Source organism: Malaya genurostris, chromosome 2 (assembly GCF_030247185.1).
Source record: "Malaya genurostris strain Urasoe2022 chromosome 2, Malgen_1.1, whole genome shotgun sequence".
Taxonomy (NCBI): Eukaryota; Metazoa; Arthropoda; class Insecta; order Diptera; family Culicidae; genus Malaya; species Malaya genurostris.
The window spans coordinates 313,858,032-313,880,789 of NC_080571.1; the positions used below are offsets into that span (position 1 = coordinate 313,858,032).

The 22,758-nt window shown below is 37.6% G+C and overlaps 1 protein-coding gene across 2 annotated transcripts in view; it reads left to right on the forward strand.

Moving 5' to 3' along the window:
* Window positions 1-865: 865 nt before the first annotated feature.
* LOC131431155 (myosin-VIIa) overlaps window positions 866-22,758 on the forward strand; it is a 67,845-nt gene continuing 45,952 nt past the window's right edge. Inside the window, exons 1-2 of one of the 2 annotated variants that reach the window (XM_058596700.1) lie at window positions 866-887; window positions 2,188-2,595. The gene's annotated coding sequence lies outside the window, so the exon portion shown is untranslated. Of the gene's footprint in view, window positions 888-2,187; window positions 2,596-17,081; window positions 17,298-22,758 lie in introns of those variants that run through there. The other variant, XM_058596701.1, reaches the window with a different exon arrangement.

The window sequence follows — 22,758 nt, forward strand, 5'->3', positions numbered from 1 at the left end:
TTAAATAAAAGTGATGAACTGATACAAACAAACCTGAAATAGTTATAAGATCATGTACAAAATAAATGTATTTCATTTAATGTAATTTATAATAGCAACTCGTTTGATAAAAACAGTGTTCAGATTAACTAATGAATACCAACATACTAATATGATATTCGAAATGTATTAGGTTTAAAGTACTATATATTGTGGATGCCACGGCAAAAAAAAACCTTTGTCTTGAGTGCAAGAGCTTTGGGTGAAAAAACTGAATAACGAGTTATCATGATTCAGGCAATCCATAACAAGAAAGCAAACCAATGCTTCATCTGCAGTGACAGTCGTCCATAAAACTTTGAATGCGAATACCGCATTTAAAGTTTTTTGTCCGGTTCTTGCACTAAATATGTTTTTAAACTTATTTTGCCCTGACAAATAGCAAATGTTTCGTATTTAGAGTACATTCCCGGGTTTGTCAAACTAAGTTGGTTGTATACAAATACTGAATTCAGCGGTTTAGTAACAATTCGGAAACACCGAATTGTTACTTTGTTTTATCCGAGACACCAGAGAAGATAAGAGTGTGGTTTATATTCAACTTGAATCGATCGATTAGGTTAGAATATTTTTCGGCATAAATTCGGAGTTATATTTTTCGTAACATTCGTTATTTGAAAATGCTAAAGAATAATTCAATGCACAGAGTTTCCCGTGTCCGTCACTAGGGGGGTAACTACGGATAGGTGTGCAACAGGTGCGCAAATCTTGTTAGACTTAGGAATGTGTTTACGAAAGCTTCCCTTGACCAACACAGCCATGAACAGTTGCGATGCCTGCTAAAACACCTGCACCAACTAACGAAAAAGTCGCTCTCGTCAGTCCAGTTAAACTTGTCGTGTGCGCAGGTACTTTTTGTTCGCCGGCCGCTGGTGGCATTTACCGTTTATTTTTCGTCTTATGTTCAAAGTCGTACAACGCAGAAATTATCGCTGAATCACCGAAAAGCATATATTAAAATCAATGAGTGAACCCCTTTCGATAGAACACATGCCCTTTCAGAAGCCGATTCTTACTAGGTGCATAATTGGACCGGATGTTAAATGACAATGATTTTCCAAGCGTGAAGCACGAAAATGCGAGAATAACTATTACTATCTGTTTGACGTTTGCATAAAGTATAGAAGAGTGAGCGGATAATGCGTTGAGTGTAGTAGTGAATAACACCTGTGCGGTTATCGGTGCTAGCCACAAGATCTACCTGTCCCGGCTTAGCAAGAGCGATGTATTTGTGGCATTGGATGTATCAGTAGTTTACAAAAGCTTATCGAAGGTTTATTTGTGCTGTACCGGCTATGTTGCTAGTTTCAAATATTAGTTGGGTCAAAATTTTTTTCGAGTTTGATAATTTTTAGGACTTTTTTATCGTTTGACTGTTGTTTTTTGCATGTCTCTAGATATAACGTGTATTAGTAAGCTCATATTCTCATTTCGTTAGGCGTCTGCCTGCTACATAAAGTAAAAATATGATTAATTTGTTGATCTTTCTATAACTACAATTTGAATTCCAACGATTTCCCTAGGATTAACTCTTAATAAAATCCAGAGATGTTGTGCAACTACTTTACGGACTTGTAAAATGTTGCATGGGTCGGTGTTTCGCTGTCAAGCCGACTTATCCGCTCAGAAAGCTTAAACTTCACAACACAACCACTACCAATCCGGAAAGCTTCGTCGGCCAATGATCGAGCCAGTGTTAGTTTCAACCTGCCTCCCCCAAAACAGCGATCCATTTCACGCGAGGCTGTGCTAGAGTTCAGTGTCTGCCAGTGCAACCAGTTCGAGTTTAACTTTCTTGCGTTGCGTACACGTAGGCCGGATCGATTGAGGTCGGCTCTTGGTGGTCGAGCTTTTGGTTTAGTTGTTTTTCTGCTACATATATGAGAGGAAGGTTTTCCTGCACGGTGCTGCTACTGTTGACTGTCTGCAATTCTTTATTGTTTGGTTTTCATCCATTTTCTTTTTCTGGTTGAGTGAAAAAGGGGCTTGAGTTTTTCATAACCGAACAAGTAGTGTTTTATACTGCGAATTTCATGTTGGAAATTGGGTGTTGCGACAAATTATCTGTGCCTCTGAAACGGGAAAGAGTTACGTGATAGTGTTGATTCGATCATAGCAAAAGAAGGAAGAAATTTTTATTCAAATTAGGAGAAAAATATTTCTACATGATTTTCATGTGTGAGTGAATGTGAAATTAACGGCATTTTATCTTCGGAAATAAAGTTCAACTGTGAAAAAGAGAGTTGGAATAAGAATACAGAATGTTGTAGTAAAGAAGGTCGCAGTATATGCGATAATAGCCATAGGAGGAAAGTACATCGAGAATCGAAAAGAATCTGTCAAAGTGGTGGAGTGAATGTGTCAATTACAGATTTACGCTGCCTTTGGATCTAAGTGATAAGTAACCATTCCATTAAAAGTTATACAGTGCAAGAAAAAGCTCCCCAGGAATTCAGTCTAAAATTAGACGGTGATCAACCGATCCTGACAACAAATTGCTGGAGCTTCAGTATTTAAGTGGAATATCGAAACCGTGCGCACTCAACTACACAATTGGTAAGTTTACGAAGCGAAAATTACTGACCGTCAGTAAATATGCTCCAACTTCTGTATGAATTAAATATATGAATTTTCATTTATTCTTGTGCACCTCGCTGCTTTTTCGCAGAGCAATTTCATCAGCCATTCGAGCAGTTCAGCTAGCGTTTCCTTTTTCATAGGCGCAGCCTTCGGTATGGATGATGGAACTTCTTCGCATACCAGATCGTCCCATCACCAGACCAGACACATACGTGGAACATTTTTCTATGCTGTATTATTCCTCGCTCATCACTCAGACTCGCGGGAAGAAAGAAGGCAGCTAGCTCATTATTGGCTTTATTACTATGGGTTGCTGGTTCGTGCCGACGAAGAATAGATCACCTGGGCTGGGTAGGGCGTTGATGCGTGGCTGCTGTGTCACTTGATGGCGGTAGCCTAAACGGGTCGTTGTATAACGAATTTGGTAAACTGTTGGGAGAAATTTTCGCCAGCGACCAATCCCAGTTCTGTGTTTGAAATTGATACCGAAATGTTGAAGCTTGTAAACTAGTTATCGCCGGATTCGCGGGATGTCGTGGCTTCATAATGTAATGCCTTCGGAATATTTTGGTTGCTTTGCTTTTAAATTTCTTCGTTTTTTGGTTTTCGAAAACAGTACATTTACTGAAATTAAATTTATGTGCTTGTTTAACATGACCACTAATATGTCGCAAGACTATCATCTGTTCCCACTTTTTTTTTAGATTGTTCTCTAAAGACCTTTATTGCCTTATGAATTCAGTTGTAGTAATTTTCGAAAAAATCGAAGCAATAAACGTAAATAAATATTTCATTTACTAGACCAAAGTTCTTATGAAAAAGCAAAGTCTTGGCACTACACTCCTTTTTGAGAAATGGGGCTTTCAGTTTCAACAGACTTCGCAGCCGATTCATAGCGCACAGAATCATTGCATGGCCAGATTGGCCATACACTGAGCGAAATAAAAATAGCACTACCCTGTTTCATCGCAAAACTTTGCTAGACTTAAACGTAGAAATAACAATTTATATATAGAATAGTCAAACAACTCTCTTGACATCTTGTATGTTTGTGATAATGTTTATTATATGGACTATTTGCATTTTATTCGACCAGTTCATGAAAAAATGTGCGAAATAAAAATAGCACCAGTTATTCATTTACCGGATTACGAGATTATTTTCCACAAAATAACCTAATTCTACATTGTAAAACAACTTAGTAATGTGTGTATGAACCATTATTTCGAATAACTTCAATTAAACTTGAATTCATTGACAATACCAGATTTTCAAGAATATCCTGTGTGATCTCCTTCCAACATTCGCGAACTCGATTTTTTAGCGTGTTTACGTTGTCAAACTGTTTCCCGTTTTCGTAAACGCGACGAGCGAGGATAGACCACAAGTTTTCGATAGGATTTAGATCCGGAGAATAAGCTGGCCACTCCATAACTTCTATGTTTTTGACATTAAACCACTCTTTAGTCAATTTTGAACTATGGATTGCAGCATTATCTTGTTGAAAAATGTAATCCGGATCCATCAAGGACTCACCGTGTTCAATCAAGCTCATCTCCAACATCTCTATGTAGTCCTCTGACTTCATTTTAGTAGAAATAAACGCCAACGGAAGGTTTCCACGAAATGAAAATGCTCCCCAAACCATTAGCGTACCGCCTCCATAATTTCGACTCATTTTAACAATAGGATCTTTGCGCAAATCTTGCCAATAGTATTGCCAGCCATCTGGTCTATCCAGGTTAAACTTCTTTTCATTAGAAAAGAGTACGTTTTTCCATTCATCCGTCCAGGTAATGTATTTCTTTGCAAAATTGAAACGGTGTAACTTATGCTTCTCTTTTAGGTTAGGTTTTACCAGTCTTTTACACCAATCCAGGTTTTCGTTGCTCGACAATTTTACCATTGATGGTGACAGTTCGACACGCAATTTGTTGTTTTCTTTTTTTTTTAAATGATCATCAATTTTCAATGTATTTTTCCCGACTTAAAGCTCCAGTCCTGTATTTTTCAGAGATCAGATTTGACATATACAGGGTGATTTTTTAAGAGCTTGAGAACTTTTTTAAACAATAAAACGCATAAAATTTGCAAAATCTCATCGGTTCTTTATTTTAAACGTTAGATTGGTACATGACATTTACTTTTTGAAGATAATTTCATTTAAATGTTGACCGCGGCTGCGTCTTAGGTGGTCCATTCGGAAAGTCCAATTTTGGGCAACTTTTTCGAGCATTTCGGCCGGAATAGCCCGAATTTCTTCGGAAATGTTGTCTTCCAAAGCTGGAATAGTTACTGGCTTATTTCTGTAGATTTTAGACTTGACGTAGCCCCACAAAAAATAGTCTAAAGGCGTCAAATCGCATGATCTTGGTGGCCAACTTACCGGTCCATTTCATGAGATGAATTGTTCTCCGAAGTTTTCCCTCAAAATGGCCATAGAATCGCGAGCTGTGTGGCATGTAGCGCCATCTTGTTGAAACCACATGTCAACCAAGTTCAGTTCTTCCATTTTTGGCAACAAAAAGTTTGTTAGCATCGAACGATAGCGATCGCCATTCACTGTAACGTTGCGTCCAACAGCATCTTTGAAAAAATACGGTCCAATGATTCCACCAGCGTACAAACCACACCAAACAGTGCATTTTTCGGGATGCATGGGCAGTTCTTGAACGGCTTCTGGTTGCTCTTCACTCCAAATGCGGCAATTTTGCTTATTTACGTAGCCATTCAACCAGAAATGAGCCTCATCGCTGAACAAAATTTGTCGATAAAAAAGCGGATTTTCCGAATGGACCACCTAAGACGCAGCCGCGGTCAACATTTAAATGAAATTATCTTCAAAAAGTAAATGTCATGTACCAATCTAACGTTTAAAATAAAGAACCGATGAGATTTTGCAAATTTTATGCGTTTTATTGTTTAAAAAAGTTCTCAAGCTCTTAAAAAATCACCCTGTATTTCATCAATCATCACAAAGCACAGATTGAATGTTTTTTTTGGGAAATGACTTGAATTACTTTTGAGCAACTATTTCGTAATGTGTTATTTGTTTGAAATTATATTTCAATGCTACTTTTACAAATTTGTTAGTTAATTTTAAGATTTATAACGGACACTATACACTGGGGTCTCTTTTTACGCTTTTTTTTAAACCGGTTTCTTTTTACGCGGATTTCCGAAGTTGCGCGGTTTTTTTACGCGGATTTCCGAAGTTAGGCGGTTTTTCTTTCGGCAAAAAAAAAACAAATTTTCGTTTTTGGAAATCTCAAAATTTTTCTACGTCCCAAAGTCGGTTTTCATAAAAAAACATTTTTTGAGATTACACCAGCTCTGGACGTTTCACGCATTTCTAAGATATTTGGCATCAAAAATTTTTTTTCTTTAGTTTGGAGGTTTTTTTTACGCGAATTTCCGAAGTTACGCGTTTTTTTTACGCAGATTTCCAAAGTTACGCGGTTTTTTTTGCGCGGTACGTATCCCCCACGTAAAAAGAGACCTCAGTGTACGTTGCTTCGATCTGATGAGTTTAGGTTTTTTTTGGCAAATATTCACATTTTTAGCAGATGTAGTTTCAATAACTGGCTCTAAATTTTTCAAATCTTCTTAATTAATTTCTCTCTTGTGATATTCGTATAGCTTAGCTATGTACCTGGACATTCTAATATTTGGACAGGTCAAGTGCATGGAACCAGTAAGGCATTCATTATTAAATTACTTTTTACACAATGTTGACCATTTTTAAATAAAATTTTTCGTTCTCAATTTCCATTGTTGTCAAAAATATGGCAGAACCAACTAACAATAAGAATTGTTGTTAGTTCAATAAGCTAAAATTCAAAAAAAAAGTTTTCCTCTTGATTGGTTTAAACTCAATGGTTGAGTAAATATAATTTATTATTTTTGAGTAGATATAAATTTCAGTATATTTTAGCATGCATAATGGAAACTATTTATAATCCGTTTACCAAAAATTATTGAATGGTATTGGATGGAACTCCGAATTGGATAAATTTTCTCGGAATGAGGCTGCTTGAAAAAAAAAATCACATGACACAACATTAACAAACAATATACAGGGTGTCCCACGAAAAACTTCGAATTTAAAAATGCAATAATAATACATTTATTTGAATGGTTGATTGCTTCTATGAAGTAATAATTAATTATTTGCTTGCTAAGAAAAAGTTAATTGATTTGAAGTACTCTCTTTATTAGTGTAGAATTTTCAATATCAACAGGCAAGGCCGCCGAAACATATTAATCCCAGTTGGGTAAAATTTCAATCTAAAGGGGAACAGCCCACTATTTCGAATTACTCCTCAATGTTATTTAAATACGATATAATAGTTTTTGATCGGTTTCATTTTTTATTCCGAGGTAAAAAAATAACTCTTATTTTTAATAATAATATTATTAGTGTTCCTTTCGTTCGAAATTTTAGCTGAGTAATTACCCACCTGTGGAATTTTCGGGTGGGTCGTACTACCCACTGTACCCATCTCTTTCACCGGCCCTGTCAACTGATGGTTTTAGAATTCGATTTGAGTGGAGATGTAATGAGCAGTGTCGCGAGACCGATTTTAAGTTGTAAAGGTTTGTCTATTTGACGATCGTCGAGAAGGTTAATGCAGAAATATTTAAAATACTACTGGCACTAAAAATCCACCAGATTAGGACTCGAATATTTTCCGCTTTTGCATAGAGATGAAAATTCATTAATCTTACCAATGAAAAGAAGTTTGCTTTTCACCATTTCTTTTGGGAAGGTCAAAGCACTGCTGAATTTGGTTTGAACAGCGAACCAATGGAATGACCCTTCTCGAGTAGGTTATGTAAATTATCACCATAGAGTGTTTCGTATTTTAACTTTTTAACCGTTTCAATATCTCGCTAGACACCGTACAATAGTGCACATTTTACGCCCGTACGTACGATGAGTTGAATGTCTGTTTTGTTGTTCATTTTTTTTCAATTCGGAAACGTCAGGGCTTTTCTTGCTTTCCTATTTACACTGCTGCTTTAAACATTTATTTGATTTTCGTTCGCTCTTGTGTATATATTCATGAAATTTCCTCTAGCGTGACGTTGGCGAGTGCGCTAGAAGCGAATCTGGACAACACTGTGTGTAGCATTGCTCGACTGTCCCAGGCACTGTTGGCTGGGTTGGTTGGTTGGTGGATCTGACTCATACTTGGTTACCAGCATACGAAAGGTGATAATTCGTATGTCACGATTTGATTTTTCGCGTGGCTCTAGGTGATCTCGTAGCAATAATTTGGTCTGATGGTTCTGGCGTTTTTCTTGGTTGAGAGATTGACGTACCTACCGCATGTCGTTTTTTGTTCAACCGTTAATTACACGGAATGCTTTCAAACTGTAATGCTGGAATTGAATCTTACATCCGTGTCTAAGTAGAAGGTTCGGCTGGTTGGTTTAAATACTCTGCTGATCTAACTTTATTAAGCTGTAAGTAATTTTAAGTTCTTTGGAAATAGCATGACATCATACCTCCGTAGCGATAGTTTTTTGCAACTCAGTTACTGAAAAGTAGCATTTCCAATATGTATTTGATTTTGAATAAGATTTTAGATTTGAAAACAGGTTGATGTGAACATTTAGGATCTGTTTAATTGTTTAATCTTATCAAGGATGAGATGCTCTCATTCTATTTACAGGCGCTAGATGCAATATTTTCACTAGAGTGACTATAACCAAAGTGGCGACAGCTGTTCGTTTGGAATAACAGCTTTGTTCATTTGCTGTTATGAACAAATGAACCAACATTTTTAATTAAATTTGTTTAATCTCATCACGGATGAGATGTCCTCACTCTATTTACAAACGCTTTAGAATTCCGATTTATTCTTGTCGTAATTCGATGTTTCACATTATGCAATATGTCTTCTCCGTTGCACATCCTACTCTCTTTTTCGTAACAATATCTTAGGATGAAGTCAGAGAGAAAGTGACACGCGAAGCGAAACTTGAGAGATCACAAAGAGTCGCGCGACAGAGCTCCGTTAATTTAATGTCGTTTTCGCTTGAAAAAACTAAAACTGACCCAGAGTAGTTTCATCAAACAAACATTTTTAACTAAACTGTTTTGGTTTCGCACTTAGCAACGGGGATCTGAGCAAATCTGATATAAAAACCAGGTTCGAAACTAACTCGATTTTCATTTCAACAATGTTGAAACTAGGTTCAAAATTAGCTTCAAACAAACGGTTTGACGGCAGTTAGGGTGGAAACTTGGTTAGGTTTGGCATCAAGCGAAAACGACATAAGTTCAGCAGAAAAATAACATAAATGTCATAGAGAACTCGATGCATTGCGAAGCGACCAGCGTCTGATCGCATCGCATTCACTCTGACATAGGGTGAAGCCATAGTGGGCACGACACGCGATGCGTAACGCGAGAGTTTTCCAATGAGATATAGTAGTGAGCGTCAAAGTCATAGTAATAACAAAAATATAATTTATTTATATTCATACTTATTGAAAAGAAAATTCCGATCAAAATCAAACGAAATCATCTTGACTGAATACATTTTTATTCAAACCATCTACATGCTGTAGTGTCAATTGCCGCAGCTCTAACCGAAGTTGTAGCTTTTTTGCAGAATGCAAATCTTTCATCTAAAGATTTATAGAAAATGTATAGACTTTTTTTATCGAGATAATTTGAAATATTCTCAAAACTCATTTAATGCACTTTCACTGACTGTACTTGCCAGTAATTTCTAATGTTTTCGAAATTTCTTCGAAACATTCCAACATTTCGCATTCCATTGAAAAACTGATCCGATTAGAGCTTCGATATCAATAACGCCATAACAAAAATGGATTAGAAAACCTTTGTACGCTCGTTAATCGCATGAAAAACTGTACATGTTCTGCTTTATTGTTTGTCGCACCGAAAATCGCTTGTCACTACGCAACGCCTCGTGTTTACACTGAAATACATATTAGTTTGTTGCTGTAAACAAATGAACGAAATACAGAACTTTAATGATCGTATCGCATCGCTTCGCGTCGCGTGTCGTGCCCACTCTGGCTTCACCCATACAATGTCATTTTTCTGCTGAACTTAAATGAACGGAGCTCTGTCGCGCGACTGCTTGCGATTTGTCAAATTTTGCAGCGCTTCGCGTGTCGCTTTTACTTGACATCACCCATAAGGTGCAGCCAGAATGAGCGAGGATACCGGAGCGAAGCAATGCAATTCAATCCGATGTGCTGTTAGAGCATTCGTATCCACTCTAACAGCGTTGATTTGATGAAATGTAACTAGTTCGCACGCTTTTTTTGACGTTTCGCGTAACACTGGCGCTCTGACTGCAATGTCACACGGAGACGAAAAAATACTCAATGGTAATCTTTTTCTATTTACGTTTAAGTTCTCTTTGCTTTCAACTTTAAAATCCCCAAATAAAACTCAACCACTGGCCTTTTGCAACTTACTAACTTTCTTTATACTTTGTAGGATATAGAATTACTGATGAACCTGACTTTTGATTGGATCCCGGAGACCCCTAGTATTATATACCGTTCGACTCAGTTAAACGAGATCAGACAATGTCTGTGTGTGAACCTCCCTACACTTTCATTTTCCGCTCAAGAAAACGTCAACATTTGGAATGAAGTTTGTTTAAGTGTTGCCAACAAAATTAGATGCCGTTACTCTATTTGCAGACACTATAGCATTCTGATTTTTCTTGTTGAAATTAGAAGGATACAACTTTTTCAAGCCGTCTCGGTTGCAAAGTAAAGTGGGACAAAACTTTGATTTCAGTTTCACCAATCTTTTCGTGTTCCTTTTACGAAGCCCTAAGTTTGTATGAGAATTAGTAGGAAAAAATTCACTATTCACAAAAAAATCTTCTGAAAAGACTCTAAAAATCAGTGTATGTGTTATTTTCGTTAGGAAATTTAACTAGAACGAGGAAGAAAACTGTGAAATGAGTTTTGGAACATGGTTTTTCACTTAGGAAAAATCTTCATACTATACTGAATAGCTAGCCCAAGTAATTGGATGCCTAAACCGTTGATTTTAGCCATGATAGCGATGCTCATGTGCTTCATTTAAAGCTATTTCACAGTATTTTTGATCTTCAATCGCTTTATTAATGGACGCTAATACTAATAAATTTTTTCCAGCGACAGTATTTCTTTCTAGTCTGTAGAATCTAGCCCAAATATGGAATGCTCGCGCACATTATCTCTCCGGTCATTTAGGACAATTTTAAGTTTTATTATTATTGTCGTTTATTTTGCCCCGGTTTTAATTTCCATTTTATGTAGTTTTGACACTGTTCGCTTCGATCAACAGCCCCATAATATTCATCCAATTTTTGTCTTTCTCATATAGAAAGGTTATGCAATCACTGGGAAAACCGACTTTAGAACCGAGTGTCATATACCATTCGACTTAGCTCGTCGAACACGCAAAATGTTTGTGTGTGTGTGTGAGTGTGTGTATGTGCGTATGTGTGTGTATATAACGTATTTTTGCACTATCTTTTCTCGGACATGGCTGAACCGACTTTCACAAACTTGGATTGAAATGAAAGGTCTAGTGGTCCCATACAAAATTTCTGAATATTATTTGGATACGACTTCCTGTTCCGGAATTGTGGGGTAAAATGAGCAAAAAAATGAAAATATGTGTTCCAACTTTTCCCATGGATGGCACGACCGATTTTTACAAACTTAGGTTCAAATGAAAGATCCTGTGGTCCCATACGTAATTACTGAATTTCATCCGGATCCGACTTCCTGATCTGGAAATATAGGGTAAAGTGTGTTAAAAAATTTATACCATTACTGAAAAGGGGGAAAACCCGTTAAAAAAATTCTAAATCGACCTCAAATCTTCTCCAATTTATAATTTTTATACGTAGACGATCAAACAAACCGATTTCGGTTATTATTTTAAGAATCGAATAAAATTATTTTGAAGAATACCACAGTATTATATATGATAGTATGATTGATATGAGAAGGACATCATTACACCACTAAGTGGATTGAAACAGTTTTTTTTCGATTCTGATTTCGGTAGGTCTCACTCAAACTAATGTTTTCGTATATGAGATTTCTACTGGAGCTGAGATAAACGTAGTATCGTTATCCCAGTCCTTATGGAACCCAAAAGGAACACGAAAAGTTTGGTGGAAATAAACCTTTTCATTTTCCCCCATACAACCTTGTCCCACCCTATCGCACAGCCTACTGTCTTTTTCGCCACAATACCTTACACGCTCTTTGAACATAACTGTTGGTTTGAGTTGCGATTACTCAAATTCATAAACTGGAACAATATGTCAAAATTTGAGTATGGATTTGAGTAAAATAAACTCGTTACCATGAGTTCTCTCGCATTTATTCTTACATTAGAGTAAGCGTTGCGTTTTTAAACATTTGAGTGAAAAACATACTTCCTGCAGTTCAGTGCGTTTTCATTCTCGGAATATTCTTATCGAAATAAACAATGCAAGAATACGTCGTTCTCTATTGCCGTTTCTAGATCCGGTTTTGAAAACATGAATCAACGTCAATCATTGATGTTTTGTGGTTTCAATTATGCTTGGTGAAAAGCGCAACATAAGGATATCAAAATAATTCAATTTTTACTCCAAACTGTTCAAAAGGAAACGGTTTTGAATCACTATTTTGTGCATTCAAAAGCAAGAAGAATAACTTTGTATATGAAAATTAACGAAGAAAAATTTCTTCATTTTGAGAGCAAGGAACTCAAATTTTTAGTTGAACTTACTCAAATTTTGAACAAAATATTTTTTTTTTATTTTGAGTAAAAATTACTCAAGTTTTGACAGTTTCGTTCCTTAACGCAAAAATAAGTAGATAGGTGGTAACTCAAGTTTAGAGTACGTGCACTTTTTATGAATTTGAGTGATGTGTCACTCAATTTTGAGTTATATTCAATGAGAGTGTAGGGTACGGATTTTTTTCGGATGTTGCCTATCATTCGCTCTTTCTATTGTTGATAAGAAATCATCAAAAAGCGAGAGTCAGTTCGTGCTGGCATCTCATCAGACACAGTCGACAATTGCTTACGGTCGAGACGATAGAAACAAAGACAATACAGTGTAGTGAACAATAGAGTGTACGAAATGGGCAAATACGATTTAACAAAGCCTGAAACTTGGCCTACAAGGCCAAATTCAATTTGTATTGATTTCAAGCGCTGCAAAGTTAGACCAGCAGCAACCGAAATTGAAATCTTGCTTAAGGAACGAATGCATCTAAACGTTACTGATGTAAGTGAGATTCAATTCAACAAGGCGTCTAACTGTGTGTACATTATGTTCAAACGTGAAAAAGATGCAATTGCATTTGCTTCGGTTAATAACGGGGTGCACAGTATTGATCATGACAATGTTAAATATAAAATCCCTGTGTACATGGTGGATAATGCCATAGAAGTACGCGTGCATGACCTTCCCCCGCAGACCAGCGAGGGGTATGTTCGGGAATGTATGTCGCAGTACGGTGAAGTTCTTTCCATCGAAAGGGAAGTATGGCGGAATTTTTTTCCGGGTATCCGGAATGGCGTGCGAGTAGTACGTATGCAACTACGTAAAGCAATTCCATCTTACATCATTTGTGATCAAGACGGGATACATCCGTGTAAAACGCTGATTACGTATGAAAATCAACTGGTTACATGTCAGTTTTGTGAACAACCTGCACACTACGGCAAACCTTGCACTGAAACTGCAAAAAGGACATCTTTAAACAAAAAAAAGGACAACCGCCCAACAACGGAAACTAGTGAGCGCAGTACTCCTGTTGTACCATCAAACCCACCAACAACTGCAATTAATGCACAACAAGGCGCGTCTACAGCAACTAACAACCAACCCAAGAATGCGAATTACAAGGAAAACGAAGAAAAAACGGAAACCAACAACGATACCACCGATGCGGCAATGGAGGACGAGACGAGCCACGAACAAAGTGCCCCTCACTCATCGCAAGATAAAAATGGAAGCTCCTCTCCCCCTAGAAAAAGGGTGACAACGAGATCCAACGGTAAAAAAATTATTTTATCTAATAAAAACATGGCTCATTCGGCCACGTAAAGCTTGTACGCAAATTGGCCTGAATAAAAAATTTTTTATAAAAAAAAAAGCGAGAGTTATATACAATTCGATTCAACAATCTTAGACTCGCTTGAAAGTTATTATTAGTCATTGAACAAGTTCAATCCGTTAATGTTCTCGGAGATATCAGAGACCAGTGATCAAATTTTGCTATGCTTAGATGCAACTGACAAGCAGCAATTTTTTTTCTTGAAGATGGCTTAACCAATTTCGACAAACTTGGGCTGGTTTGCAAGCTAAATAGTTTGAAGGGGTCAATGATAAACTTACAATGTATTATTACTAATATTTTCGGCTTTTGAAGTGTTACCGAATAAGCGACATGACCATTAAAGCACACTTTTGTGAATTACACGAATCAATTTGGAAAATGTTGAATATACATAGACTAGTTGAACGACTAAAGAAAGACATAATCGCCCCATTAGGTGTGTTATGAAACGATGGCATGAAGTTTGGTTAAAAATATACATTGTAACATATTTCATCAGTTTCATCGAATCAGTCGACCACTATGGTTGCAACTATAATCGTAGTTTTCACTCGGGATGTATAACATAATTTGAAAGAAAACGATTTCTGAATAGAAGGTAGTTATTTATGAAACTTTCAAAGTTATATTAGGCTATATACACATATACAACTACGAATGTGATGTGATATCTGGTGCTGACAGCGCTCTAGTAAAATTGACCAATTGATAATTTATATCAATACACGAATAAAAATCTATTACCGGTACCATGATTTTTTAATCATGAAATCACGAACCATGCCTTCTCATGAAATTTCATGAGCAAAATTATTGATATTTATTATTGAATTCAGGATATTTTTTTACACAAATGTAGCGTTTTATTCATATTTTTAAGAAAAAAAATACGGATAAAATTATTCGTTACGTTTCGAAGGAATTCACGAATTTTTCCTGTAACATGGCGCATTAGGCGGCGCACACCTCCTTTGTCCATCGTTTTAGCTATCTTATTCCACCAGGTCGTCATCTGATTGATGTCTTTGATAACCTTTCCCTTTACCTTGAGTCTCCTCTTCATGATTACCCAATATTTCTCAATAGGGCGGAATTGGGGGCAGTTTGGTGGGTTAAGGTTTTTCGGAACAAAATGGACCCCTTTCTCTGCATACCATTCTTGAACGACTTCGCTGTAATGACAGCTTGCCAAATCTGACCAAAACATTACGGGATGGTTGTGGGATCGAATGAACGGCAAAATTCGTTTTTTGAGACACTCTTTTTGGTATAGTTCCGATGTCATTGTCTTATTTGTAACGAAAACTTTCGTTTTTTTGCCACAGCTGCAAATGCCCGGCCAAATCGAAAATTTTCTTGCAAATTTGTCGTCAAAACCAAATTTAAATTTGGCTGGAACATCCCTTCTAGCCGTTGCCAAGTAAAATTTTTGGCCTGGGATTTGCCCGAAGTTAGCCTTGACATAGGTTTCATCGTCCATCAGAAGACACCCGTCGAGCTTGGTCAGCACCTGGTCATATAATTTCCGAGCACGAATTTTGACGACAATATTCTGTTTTATGGTCCGATTTGGCTGTTTGCTAGCTCGATACGACTAGATTTCTTCCTGGAGTCGAGTTCTCCTTACGGTACTATGGGCAGCACCGAATTTTCTGGCCAAATCACGGTCCGACAGATTAGGATTCCTCTTAATCGTCTTCAAAATCTTACCACGCAGTTTCCGGTCGACAGTTCCACTCCGACGATTGGCTTGAGGCATCCGAATCGTCGTCAATATTTCCTTTATACCGTTTGATAACGCGCCATACGGTATTTCTGGGCAATTTCAGCCGTTTAGCTAGCCTAGATGCAGACCACAATGGATTTTCCAAATAACTGTGCACAATTATTTCCCTTCTTTCGGCTTCCATGTTGATTGATTACAAAGTACAGTCGATTTGCGGAATGTCAAAAATCATACGTGAAGCTGACAAAATTCCGGACACGTGGGCGCCAAAAACTTCCAAATCCGTCCACCAGGAGCGCCACAATATGATCAAAAGTTTGTTCAATTCTAAATGAAGCAAGCTTTAGATTGGTCATCATGGGTAAAACTTGAGGAAAATATTAATTTTAACTCACTGAAATTATACCTTTCTATTGTGTAAAACGTACTTAATTTTCAAGTAGTTTTTAGCAGCTTATGTAATCATGTACGATCAAATATTAAACTGTTTCCTAATGCAATTCAATAAACAAAAGTCGTATTTAGATTTATAGACGATCAATTCAGATCAAACTTGGACATTGGACTTCATTCCATTGAAACCTGATATTCATTTTGTTACTGCCTTAGAACGAAAACAAATAAGTTCCTGCAGAAACAGTTACGGTTGATGTGGATTTGACAACAATTACGAAATTCTTCGGAGCAGCATTGCAGTAGCAGTACGTCGATTTTCAGTCCACGAACTAAAACTGTTCTCATCGCCCCGAAAGCAAATTGTCTTTTTTTTTTGCTGATGTCACAATCTCCCGCGGTGGACGAGAGCGTTGTGCAACGGCGACATCATCGTAGAATCAAGTGACTGGCTGGCTTTGTTGGCGATTTTGCTCTCGATTAGCTCATCTTCCCCACTGAAAGGTGAAATAATGCAACGTAACAGTTTTCAGCATCTCCTACAGTGAACAACCATCCAATCGATTCCAGACCGTGGAGCCCCAATATGTGTTCGGTTGGAGTCCACGCGAGGCAACGGTGATCATCTCGAGTCTCTTTTTACCTCTTTTATTTTGATTCCAGTTTTGAAGTAAACACTTCGGAATCCGGAAAACCGTTATCACAAGTGCCAATGGGATTTCATTTTTTTTCTTGGCTGGGAACAGACACGTTTCAAAGAAATTAGTACATGAAGGCCATCGACGGCCATCAAAGTTTTTTCGGAAATCATCAACCGCGGATGGCTTTGTGAAACACATCGAAGTTGTGGATAGTAAAATCGAGTATTGGTACTGCAATCGTGACTCTCTAGCTGGATGGAGGCAACACATTGTAGCTGATTTGCCAACAACCTAGTCTGCTTATGCGTCCTACGGGATGATATCTCTTTGCTTCAATCCGGGAGACAACCGGTTTTCGAAAGAAACCTGTTCCCGGACCGTAACTTGTTCCCAAAGTACTGCTATAAACTGCGTAAAGAAATGCACCTCATCGGTGTGACATGTTTCCCACTGTGACCTTATTCTGCAATGTAGAAGCTGTTGGGTCGAGACCTATTGGTGTTGTACACAATAAAACGTGTGAATTTATACCGATTAGTGCAATAGCAGCATTCACTGGGTGAAGGTCAGTGTAATTTTAACTGTATGATGCATGGTCTTCGTTAGCAGAAGCCGGTCCCTGTGGTTGTCGTTTGATGATTGGTTCAGTCGTAATTAGACGGAAATCTAAATTGAATAGTTTTCTACGGTACATCAATTTCCGGTAACTCGAAATAATTTTAATGTCACGTGCGTGAACGTGCGTTAAAATGGTGTATGAACATCGCAACCGGAATCGCATTCAACTAATTTTGAAGGTTCGTGACATGCAGTATCAGTGGAGGAAGTTTATGTGAATTTCGAAATCGTGCTTAAAGCCGTTTCACTTTCGAGTGATAAACGTTTTAGATAAAAATTATGTTCATTGAATAAGGAATTTGTTGTTCCCTTTGACACTAATCCATTTTCGAAGTGACGTAGCTTTGAAAACATTATATATGCAGGAAAATTTGATACTGTCTCGTAATTTTCTTCACACGATTCAACATCGTTGCTTCCGAGTAACTGACCCGCATCTGCAACTTAGGCTAGACATGCTAAGATAAAGTACTGGTAATTAAGCACTGATGACGCAACGACAGCAATAATCATTCCGGCCGCAGGTAGGAATAAGAGATTAGCGTTTATGACTGATGAGAATGATGATGAAGTGCCGTGAAGGTCTAATAACAATGGTGACATCGTTACTAGTTATGCTAATTTATGCCATTGTTTCGCATGTAATTCAAACCACAGCCCGGTTATCATGCAACAACCGGCAGTATATGCGACGGAAACTGTGTGCGTACAAGAGTGAGATGTTACCTTGTGATAGAGTTCTTATTTTCGGAGTGCTACATCGAGTACGAGTGACGTTATCTGTAATTTAGCAGTAATTACAGCCTGTTGACTGCAGTTGAAGTGATAGATAATGTTTGGCGGTAAAAAGTAACTGACAGCTACAATGTTAGAAATTATTATAATCGGCTCAGGTGTTAACCTGAGCTACATAGTGCTAAAATGAATAAACGCCAAAGAAATTTTGTGGCTTAAAAGTTCACTTTTTCGAAAATTTCATTTTCACCAGTTCAGTTATATATTTTTTTTCAGTCATTGCAAGACACTTCTATAAATAAATAGCTCCGGTTCCAGAAACCGATATTACGTCTTCAAGTTATCTTAACGTACAAGAAGTGACAAGGTGATCGTCAATATTGTTCACGTAAAACTTGTTGGGGAAGATGCCTAACTCTCGGAAGACCCATGTAGCATTACCTTTGCGATAACCGAACTAAGAATTTGATAACAAACCACATGCCTTAATCCAAGTGTCGATTCATAGAAAAAAAATTTCTTGGAAAGTTTCCAAATGATAAAACGCTATAAACCCATATGAGTTCTTAGTTATCAATTTCACCTGTTTCCAGTCATGCGGGATGAAATTTTACTCAAGAAACGCGTTGTTCAATAAGCATCTTTTTGCAAGATAAGACTGATTGTTCAAACGGATATACCACAACTACAAATAGTCAGTCAAATCATGCACTTTTTAAAGAATTTCGACAACTTTTGGCCTTTGATTGACTCTGCCACGATGTAAACTACATTAGCAGCTTGAAGTCTGCTTTGATATTTGTTTTATCGTTCATAACCGCACAGTCAGAATACGACTTTTTAAATTTTTAGTTGAATATTGGAAGAAAAAGTTCTGGTTTCGCATAATCGCATTACGTTGTCGTTTTGTTTGCTGGTCAGATCTTAGGTTCCGCGATTGAATCCTAATCATCCAATCCTGGAAGCGTTTCGAAACACTACTGTCAAAAGAGATACACCGAGTGATTTTCGTGAGAAAGTCGCAGAAGTTTTTCGAGTCCTTTTCCAAAACAATACTTTCATGTTAGTAAACCGTATGTCAGAACCGAGATAATTGTTATTACGCAAAGGAGGAATGGAAACCGTTTGCCAAAGAGTGCACTTTATGATTTCTTTAGATAGACCCTTGGGAAAGTGTCTCCAAAAGCTATTCATTTTGGCACGAAGTGTACATTTGTTCTCTAACGACAAATAATTGAGCTACTCTAAGAATTGAATCGGCTATTTTTGAACGCAAAATGTTCTTCCGATTTTCTTTCTCTAATAAAACATTATTCGATTGAGATGCGCCACGTCGAATTTGGATAAATATTACAAGACTAATGCTTCATCCGATTACACCGTAGAATATTAGTTTCAAGAGTGACGTGATGACCGAATCTCAACTGTTGACCAATCAAAAACAGAAGATTTGTGAGCTAGCACATAAGAAATTTCAGAAATAAGTGGCGATTTGAAGATTGTGCATTCAAAAAATGCATTCGCCTTTTATGTACCTTCAGTCGAATCGGTCTCACAATCCGTGTAAAAATAATGGTTTGCTACACTGAAGACGAGTACAACGTTTTGTGTAAATCGAAAAAATCGATCTTGATTTTTTTTGCTATTATTTTCTGGAGTTGCTTAGATGCCATAAGGATACTGAGTGCACATGACATAGGATTTGGGCAGAATCCGCACGATTTTCTACGGTTTTGTACGATTGTCATGGCATACTTTTCGCTGACTATCTAGGAAAGGGCAAAAACCCAAACAGTTAGCATTACGAAGGAGCGGATCGTTTTCCGAATGTTATTTAGCCGAAAGTCGTTTCGCCGTAAGGACCATTTCGCCGAAAGGGAAACATCGTAAACATCGAATACACATTGTTTGTTCAAAACCTCGAATTCTGGCCATTCATCAAAAATATTTATTTGTTTTATATCTCTCAGATAATTGATGTGGTGCAGTCACATAACCGAAGTCAAGGTGGCCTTCGCCGGCTTCGGAAGCTGCGTTCTTTCGCATACGAACCTGTAACGCGCTTCGTTTTCCCGGTCAGCTTAAAGTTAAGCTTCCTTGCTTTAGTTAGGTTCGAACGAGCGATAGCGAGGTCGGACAGCACATGAACGAAAACGATGTTGCGAAAGGGCATTAGATATTTTTTCATTTACAATCACGAAAAATACTGCAAACATTTGCCTGGTAACTACACCAAAGCAAAAGCTTCGATGCTTAGTAGCTAATAGAGTGAAGAAGTTTTCTTAGAAATTCAGTTCTGAGGATCATGGAACACTGTAAACAATTTAATCAATAAAGTAGTCTTCTTGAATCAAACGCAGGGAAATGAATTTATCCGTTATTATTTAATATGAGATATTTCAGAAGTACTATTGTACGCCGAAGAAACGGACGTTAACGATCATCATCTTTCATTTTTTTTGCTATTGGATCTCGTTGTCACCCTTTTTCTAGGGGGAGATGAGTTTCCATTTCCATCCAACGAGGATCGGGGGTCACTTCGTCCGCGGCTTATCTCATCATCCATTGCTTCATCGTCGGTGTTGTGTGTGATTTCCGTTTTCTTTTCGTTGTCCTTGTTGATCGTAGTCTTGGGCTCGTTGAGAGTTGCTGTTGTACATTGGTTGCAGTTGCTGGTTGGTTGGAGGGTAAGTTGTTAACTGCAGCTGGTGTACTTCGTTCTATAGGGGATACTGATGGTTTCGTTGAAGGGGATGCTTCATTGTTGTTGATGGCTGTCACAGGTGTACTGGGGTTGCTTGGGGTGGGTGTGAAGGAACCACCGTTGTCCTTTGGTGTAGTTGTCTCCTTGTCCAGTTTATCACATGGCTTACCGTAGTGAACAGCTTTTTGGCAATATTGACATGTGGCCATCTGATTGTCATAGGTAACAAGTGATTTGCACGGAATTCTTGTATCTTGACCGAAAATCACATAAGAAGGTATAGGCCTCTTCAAGTGTATGCGTAACGAACGTACGCCATCTAGAATACCAGGGAAAAAGTTCTTCCACTTTTCTTTTTCGATAGAGAGAATCCGTATTGGGACATAGTTTTGTGAATATAAGAATCGGTGACGCTTGAGGGAAGATCATGCACACGCACTTCTATAGCACTATCTTCCATATATACTGGAATGTTGTACTTAATGTTCTCGTGCTCCACATAGTGCACATTGTTATTGTCTTTTTCGAATTTAATTGCATCCAGCTCTTTATAAAACTGGATGTAAACAACATTATTCGTCTTATTGCATTGAAGTAAATGCACACGTTTAATGTCAAGATGCATTTGCTCCTTAAGCTAACCTTCCAGTTCTCGTATCGAAGGTCGAATTTTGCACTGCCTGAAGTCAACAACAATTGTATTCTTTCGTGTCGGCGGCAGCTTTTGTTCGTTTGGTTCACTCATTACGAGGTCGTTTTATTGTTCACTACACAATACTGTACTTGGATTCTTCCGTCCCGAACGTAAACGGTTTTGTTATATCGACTGACTTGGATGAAATGTGAAAGCGAACTGATCATCTTTCATTTGTCTTTATTTTAAATCAATTCCAATTACGATATTAGGACCAGTGTACGATTTGGTGGAATGATTCTTTCAGCGAAATGGCATTCTTCGAAATTGCGTTCGGCGAAATGACTTTTGACCTTTCTGCGAAATGACTTTTGGTGAAACGGCTTTCGGCGAAATGACCCTGACCCTATTACTGAGCTATATTGATGCGATTGAAGTACGAGATCGCTGCGAAATGTTCTTAAACAAAACAAAAAAATATTGTTGTTACAAGACAATGAGCATACCCGTTCAGGCCTGAAATCAACTATTTTGTTTTTTTTTTGTTTTCTTATCCACCATATAAGCCTGATTGGGTATCCTTAGACTATTATCTGATTAAAAACTTCAGAAAATGATCCATAATCAAAGCAATCAGTTCTCGCAATGAGATAATTGATTTCCGAAAGGAGCACTTTGCTGACTTTCCGGAAAGTTCGTTCCAAATAATTGTTGATTATAACATTTGTGCGAAAACAAATCATAAAATGTTACCACCGACTTATAATATACTTTACAATTCTAAATAAATAATGCAACTTAAATTAGCAAATGGAGTGTTCGAAACAAAAGAAAACTACAAACATTACTCTTCCAGAACCATCGTCATTCACGTAGTCTACCTGACATCGTTTCTCAACCACATGCATAAGGTCAAGTAGGTTTTCTAATGTTCCAAGGCGATGGACCATAAGGTTGGAGCTTCTATAATCTAAATTTAAGAAAAAATACCTGAACATTCCACTTGCTGACGAATTGTAACACGAAAAAATATTATTGTGGAAGCAGACAAATTGAGTTCACCACCACCTACAATAAATATATTTAACAATTTCATAGCTGTCGTGATTGTTTTTTTTTTCTGATACACAAATATGAACATTTTAAAAAGTTCCAATCAGATCCTGTTCAGTTCTATTTCTCAAACGTTTGTAATTCCTGAAACGATATGGGGTTGACTGCACCTAGGTGTAATAAATTCTTTCGTTTCATTCAAGAGACTAGCTCGATTTTTCCACGTGTATACACGACGGAATATAAAAGTGACCCCCGTTCGTCTGGTTAAACTATGGAGTGTGTCTCCAGACGGTTAAGCGCATTCCCTTTGCAGCTTATAAGTACTTTGTTCATCGCAATAAACATCTTTATATATGCACGAATTATAAACAGAAGCCCGACAATGATGACTTATCACGTATCGGCGGTGGACTCTTTCTAATTATGGTCTTTGATCCAGCTGTTGTATCAGCCATCTAATGACGTAAACACACAGGTTTTCAAGCTTCTCTAGAAGTCACGTTTCGTGTTG